The sequence below is a fragment of the Urocampus carinirostris genome, chromosome 9 (assembly GCF_059441175.1).
Source record: "Urocampus carinirostris isolate Australia breed hairy pipefish chromosome 9, RoL_Ucar_1.0, whole genome shotgun sequence".
In the NCBI taxonomy this organism is placed as follows: Eukaryota; Metazoa; Chordata; class Actinopteri; order Syngnathiformes; family Syngnathidae; genus Urocampus; species Urocampus carinirostris.
The window spans coordinates 34,358,005-34,365,346 of record NC_142357.1 but is presented as its reverse complement, the minus strand read 5'-3'; the positions used below and the strand labels follow the sequence as shown (position 1 = coordinate 34,365,346).

General features: G+C 38.5%; 1 non-coding gene across 1 annotated transcript; it reads right to left on the bottom strand.

Moving 5' to 3' along the window:
- Positions 1 to 4,682: 4,682 nt before the first annotated feature.
- Positions 4,683 to 4,755, bottom strand: trnav-aac (transfer RNA valine (anticodon AAC)). The gene has a single exon. It is a non-coding gene; the product is annotated as a tRNA-Val (tRNA).
- Positions 4,756 to 7,342: the final 2,587 nt, after the last annotated feature.

The following is a 7,342-nucleotide window of genomic DNA, read 5'->3' as shown; positions in this document are numbered from 1 at the left end:
AGAAAAGGGAGGAAAAGAGAGAGAGAGAGAAAGAAATATAAGTACAGTAGTAGTAGTTTTGCGAGAAGCACCTGGCTCTTTCAACATCAATTGAATACATTTCAACCTTGTTTTTCTCTTGCGCTTCTCTGAACGTTGCCTCGTGGGCCAGATTCAATCCCTTAGCGGGCCTGACCCGACCCGCGGGCCACCTGCTTGACACCCCTGCGCTAGAACAACACCTGAGGAGAGTGAATCTTCTTATTCAAGAAGACCATAAAGTCATGGGCTGAATGGGTAGAACACAGTTAGCATTTTATAAATGTTTCAAAGGCAGTTCGAGTTTCTTATCCTCTATCTCGTTTTTTTTTTTGTTAAGTTGACCTTCTGCTGAGTCGGGCGAATATACAGCCGAAGGCGAGCAGAAGATGATGAACTCTCGATTTTTGCCGAGAACGTCTTTGACAGCAGGAATTTGTGTTCTGCGCATTACTGTCAAGAACAAAGAAAAAATGGACACGGTGGTAACAGGGTTCGTACGAGTGCTTGAAATCCTTTAAACTGTTTGAATTTAAATGTTGTGTATTCAAGACTGTAAAAGCTTGATATTGTTGCTATTCATTTTGGCAGTCTGACTCAATAGATCACGCATTAAATCAAGGGCCTCAAACTCAATCGAGTTAAGGGCCACCGAAGAGGTTGAGCAGAATGGGGTTTTGATATTTACTTCTCACGGTTTTGATCCTTTGCGAATTTTAATCGTGGATAGTATTTTGTAGCAGACAACACACAGAAAATGCTGTCATGCGGCCAGGTTGAGGAGGACTGCGTATGTGTGTGTTGGATGTTCATGACTGTCTTTGTGCGCGACCGTGATAGGCTGGTATTTGCTGTCAGTCAAAGGGCAAGGCAGGCAAAAATATCAATGTTTTCACCCAAAACAACCGAATTATTCTTTCACGGTTGCCATGGCACCCAATTGGCCCCGCCGTGTGGCACCAGCTTCTGTCGCGGTTGCCAGGGCCCCCAATTGGCCCCACCCGTGGATACCAGCTGCAACTCATAGACAGAAATCTCCCTGTCATTACTTAAACGCTGTCCTGTGAGTCGCCTTATGTCGGAGCGTCTGCGAGGCCCTGTTTTGACACGTCAAGCCCTGAGAATCTCTATTTTACCTGTGTTTTTGCTCTTGCTTTGCCAAGCCCTGTGAATCTCCGTGTTTTCCTGCATTTTTGCTCCTGTTTTGCTGGCTCCACGATCTGTTTGATTTGGACCACTTCCGCTTTCCGAGCAAAATACTCCCCACGACAAACAATCTCTGGATCGAGTGTGCACTCCTTTCTCTTCTCCCCAATAAACTTTGAGTAACGTTACGCGAGTGGGTTCTCCTTCCGGTCCCTGTCCTTACACTTATTCCACTTTCATTTCAAAAGAAACGCCTTGCTTCTTCCATACACAGACCATAGTGAATGGATGTATGAGATATTAAACAATAAAAATGTCAAAGTTCTCAGCACGCTGGAGATACATTATAGAATGTTTACTTAGGAACTAGGAAGAGGAAGCGGATTTCTTCTTCGGGGTGGATGTTGCGTGACCTCTCACAGCGCCACACGCCCGTAGTGGCGTAAAGAAGCACTACAGTCCTCTACTTGGGAAAAGGTGCACACAATACAAAATCTAACTTACAGCCATGTCCGGATATTTTTCGACATCCCTATAAAAACGATCGTAACTACCGTTTTTCGTAAGTCGAATGGTCCTAAGTACTCGCTCACTCCTGATAATATCGATATTTGGATCGGCCTACCCAAACTTACGATATATATTGGAGTCAGTGTTCCCTCTAAGCTGCGCGCGTGCGCAATTGCGCACTGCTTGCACATTCTCGGCGCACAAGAAAATCTAGCCAGCGCACAACAATGAGGGCTCAAAATTACTCATTAAGAAGCGACTTAAGTCAAAGTTACAGTGCATGAAGGTCAAAATACACGGGCTCCCCTGACGTTGTGTCCTAAATGCGGTATTTTGAAGTCCAACGAAGTTGAGTAAAGTTAGTAGAGTATGTTGAGAACCGGCTTCTTCGGCTCGGCTCACTAAAAGGAACCGGCTCTTTCGGGACCTAAACGGCTCTTCAGGTTCTTTGTGCTTCTTTAATCCCAACATGACCAAATATTAAGTAAAATTATGCACAAAATGACTTAAAGGAAGGGGGGATAGAACAAAAAAGAAAAAAATACCAAAATGAAAAAGTAGTGAAAAGCTGAGAAAAAAAGAAACAAAAGGAAGAGAAAAAAAGAAGGAAAAATTTAGAAAAAAAGCCAGAAAAAAAGAAAAGAAAGAAATGTAGGAAAAAAGTGAATAGAGAACAAAAAGAAAAAAGTAACAGCTCGGAAAAAAATAAACACAATAAGATTTTTTTTAAAGGAATTTAAAAAAAAATGGAAAAAAAAACACAGAAAAAGAAAGAAACGTTTGTGTCGGATTGGTATAATTTCCAATTATACCAAGTGAATCTTGTTGCCAACATTGTACTTCCACTAAAAAATGTGATTAAATACAGTTCTGTATCTCACAACAAACTAAATAAGCCCCCAAAAATGTTAATATTATGCGACAAAATATATCAGGAAATAAAAAGAAATGGATATCTTGTGAAAGAATTGTAAGAACAAACGACGTTTGTAGGCCGTACAACCTTTGCAATAGTACATGAGTCAATTCATTCAAAAGAGAAAAATCATTTTGCATTGCCGGAAACTCAGCAAAATGTAACGTGATGTCAAGTTTTGGACATGTTTGATAATGAATGATCTTGCCACACTTGGGATTATGGTTGCTCACTGTTGTTTCAAGCGTTGCTCACAGACTTTGTGTGAACGCTCAGACCCGTAAGGAAAATTACAGGGAACATTGATTGGAGAACTTCACAACAGTAATATTTTTCAATACAAAAGCTCTCCACTGCATTGTGAAACTAGGATTCATACCCTAATTACAAATCTTCTCCGGTTGATGCGCCAGCTTTGGATTTAGAACTCTTGCAAAGCACCCAGGAGCCCTGCATATCCATTAAGTCTTCTGTAATTATGTTTTAAAGAAAAAAAATCTACGTGTTATGTTTGTGGTTCATTCGGGGAAGAGAACATCATCAAGTCGGCGCTCGTTTGCAGGTCCGATGTTGTTCTTTTCACGGCTTAAACGTAATTATTCCTTCGCCGCCGACTTGCAAGTGTAACGGAGTAATGAGCAGAAGCCCCTCGGGTTTGTAAACACGCAAAGCAACGTGGAATCGCTATCGTGGGATCTGGGGAGGCTTAGTTACCATGGCGATGCGGTTTTTAAAGTGTTGCGTCTTCAAACACCTTTCGAAAAAACGCAGAAAGCGTTGCTCAATTGCAGGCGGATCCAAAGTCCGGCACGGGGTCGGTCACGGCCCGTCATTACAATTTTACTGACCCCCGTGATCGCATTGGATGACCTGCAGGTGGAACAATTTGTGCATGAGAAAACTTCAACAATTTGTCGTACTCAGCATAAATCTGCTCTTGATGGAAGAGTGGAATAAGAGAATATTATAAAATAGGAATGTCCAAAGTCCGGTGCAGGGACGTTAAAGCCCATGATTACATTTTTACTGACCCCCCCCTGATCACATTGGATGACCTGCAGGTGGTACAATTTTTGCATAAGAAAACTATTCAACAATTAGTCATATTTGGCCCTTGGTGGTAAAAACTTTTATATAACATTATTTGTTTTTTATTTTTTACTGTTTTTATTATTTTTCTATTCTTAATTCTGTAGGGGCGATGGCCTCAGTTAGCTGAGGCCATGAGAGGGATTAAAAAGTTTTATACATATGACTATAAAGGATTTTATACGATTGACTACAAGTTACATGTATTCAGTTTAATGTAATAAAGATATTTACTGACTCTGCTTTAATGCATGGGGAGGCCATGGTAGCAGGAATAGAACCTTGGACCTCTGCATCACAAGGCTGTGCGCTATCCACCCAGCCGCCATGCTGCCTAAAGATACAATCAATTACACAAAAAGTACTGAAAAACATTAAAAAGTACTGAAGCGTATTAAAAGGTACTGAAATTCACCACAAAGTTCCAAATTGTACAGGTTCTGAGAACTACAGAATGTACCAAACTGTACTGGAAACACGTTCACTAGTTAAGAGTTGATGCTGAAGAGAAGAGTAAGAAACATAGAAAGATATCAAGGAAGAACTGAAAAGCATTAAGAAGTACTGAAAAGAACATAAAAGTACAGAAAAGAGCTTAATAGTACTGATGAGTATTAAAAAGTACCGAAAGATATAACCAATTACAAAAAAATACTGTGGAGAGCTAAAAAGTACTAAAGAGTATGAAAAAGTAGAGAAAGATATAACCAATTAAAAAAACAATACTGAAAAGAGCTAAACAGTACTGAAGAGTATTAAAAAATACAAAAAGGTACAACCAATTACAAAAAAGTACTGAAATGCATTAAAAAGTACTGAAGAGTATTCAAAATGACCACCAAGCACGACACCGTTCTAAAATACTCGAATTAGTGGGAGAAAAAAAATACAGGAACTAGTCAAAGTGCTTAAAAGAACCAGAAAGTACTGAAAAGCAAAAAAAATGGCAACTTTAGCTTACAGTGGTAAAAGCTTACAGTGGTAAAAGCAAAAGCGCTAAATGTGTTTCCGCCCGGTCTCGAACCGGGGACCTTTCGCGTGTTAGGCGAACGTGATAACCACTACACTACGGAAACTGATATCCGCTCCCGGGTGTATACTATTCTTAAACCATTTTAAAGTATTACGCTTGTATTTGAAATTGCTTAAAAATTGCCTTCATTCTGAAAAGACAACAAATACTCTCTAAGTACTATAATGGAAAAATACTATAGCGTTCGAGAGACTTTGAAAAGAAAGGCGACCATTTAAAATGGCTTCTCTTTCTCAATGAACAGGCGAGTGAAGGCCATAACGGCGCCACACACACGTCGGTCTCTCCCCCGATCCCTTGCCCCGCCCCCTCCTCCTAAGAAAATCAAGTATGTCGAAAAAACACAAAAGGGTTTAATATGATATAAGGAAATTGGGAATGTACTTTTGGGATAGGATATAATGAAATTGTGTGTTTAATTGCTGTTAAAAATGTCGGGATTTTTTTTTTTAAAACGTCATATTGTCAGATATAACGAAATTGTGAATATGAAATGAAATGAAATGATCTGCATTTTTATATAGCGCTTTTCATGTCAATGACTTCCCAAAGCGCTTTACAATGTGCTCCACATTTCCCAATAGCGGCCTTGCAGCCATTTAAGGCGCTAACCTGCTTATTGGGGGTATTAGGGGTTCAGTGTCTTACCCAAGGACACTTCGACATGTAACACGGACGAGCCGGGATTCGAACTGGGATCCCTTGATCCCAAGACGAGCGCTCTACCTCCTGAGCTACTGCCGCCCCCAATATGCTTAATTGCTGTTAAAATTGTCGAGAAAAATTGTTCAAACCTCACATTGTTTATTTGCTGTTAATAGTGTCAATAAAATTGTTCAAAAAAAATCTGTAAAGAATAAATATGTAAAAAAAAAACAAAATGGGTTAGTTTGTCAAAAAAAACAAGAAAGGGGTTATTAGTATGTCAAAAAACACGAAATGGGTTAGTATTTAAAAAAAAACATGAAAGGGGTTAATATGTCAGGAAAAACAACACAAAAGGATTTAGTATGTCGAGAAAAAATCATAATTGGGGTCGGTAATTCTTAAAAAACACAATAGGGGTTGGTATGTCGAAAAAACATCTCATTAGCTGCACCGCTTATCCTCAGTAGGGTCGTGGGGGTGCTGGAGCCCATCCCAGCAATCATCGGGCAGTGGGCAGGGGACACCCTGAACTGGTTGCCAGCCAATCGCAGGGCACACAGGGACAGACAACTCACTCACATGAATGGGTATATTATGTCGAAAAAATACGAAAGGGGTTAGTATGTCGAAAAAATCCAAAAGGGGTTAGTATGTCGAAAAAACACAAAAAGGTTTATGATGTCCCAAAAAATCTGTAAAGAGTAAATATGTGACAACAAATACGAAAGGGGTTAGTTAGTATGAAAAAAAAAACACTAAAGGGGTTAGTTTGTCAAAAAACAAGAAAGGGGTTAGTGTTTCAAAAAACCATGAAAGGGGTTAATATGTCAGGAAAAAATCACAAAAGGATTTAGAATGTCGAAAAAAATCATAAACGGGGTTGGTAATTCTTAAAAAACACAATAGTTGTTTTCGTAGTGTAGTTTTCATGTTCGCCTCTCATGAAAGGGTCCCAGATTCGAAAAAAACATGAATGGGTATGTTATGTCGAAAAAATTACGAAAGGGGTTAGTTAGTATGTTAAAAAAATCACAAAAGGGGTTAGTATGTCGAAAAAGCACAAAAGGGGTTATATGTCGAAAAAAAATTAACGGGGTTGGTAATTCTTAAAAAACACAATAGGAGTTAGTATGTCGAAAAAACATGAATATTTTTATTATGTCGAAAAAACACGAAAGCGGTTAGTATGTCGAAAAAATCCAAAAGGGGTTAGTATGTTAAAAAAAAACACAAAAGGGGTTAGTATGCAAAAAAACACACAAAAGGGTTTAGTATGTCGAAAAAAATCTAAAAGGGGTTAGTTTCTCAAAAAAACACAAAAGGGGTTAGTATGTCGAAAAAACACAAAAGGGGTAATATGTAAAAAAAAAATCATAAACGGGGTTGGAAATTCTTAAAAAAACACAATAGGGGTTAGTATGTCGAAAAAACATGAATGGGTATGTTATGTCGAAAAAATCTAAAAGGGGTTAGTTTCTCAAAAAAACACAAAAGGGGTTAGTATGTCGAAAAAACACAAAAGGGGTTATATGTCGAAAAAAAATAAACGGGGTTGGTAATTCTTAAAAAACACAATAGGAGTTAGTATGTCGAAAAAACATGAATATTTTTATTATGTCGAAAAAACACGAAAGCGGTTAGTATGTCGAAAAAATCCAAAAGGGGTTAGTATGTTAAAAAAAAACACAAACGGGTTAGTATGTCGAAAAAGCACAAAAGGGGTTATATGTCGAAAAAAAATAAACGGGGTTGGTAATTCTTAAAAAACACAATAGGAGTTGGTATGTCGAAAAAACATGAATATTTTTATTATGTCGAAAAAAACACGAAAGCGGTTAGTATGTCGAAAAAATCCAAAAGGGGTTAGTATGTTAAAAAAAACACCAAAGGGGTTAGTATGTTGAAAAAAAATCTTAAACAGGGTTGGTATGTCGAGAAAATAAACACCAAAGGGGTTAGTATGTCGAAAAAACTTCGAAATG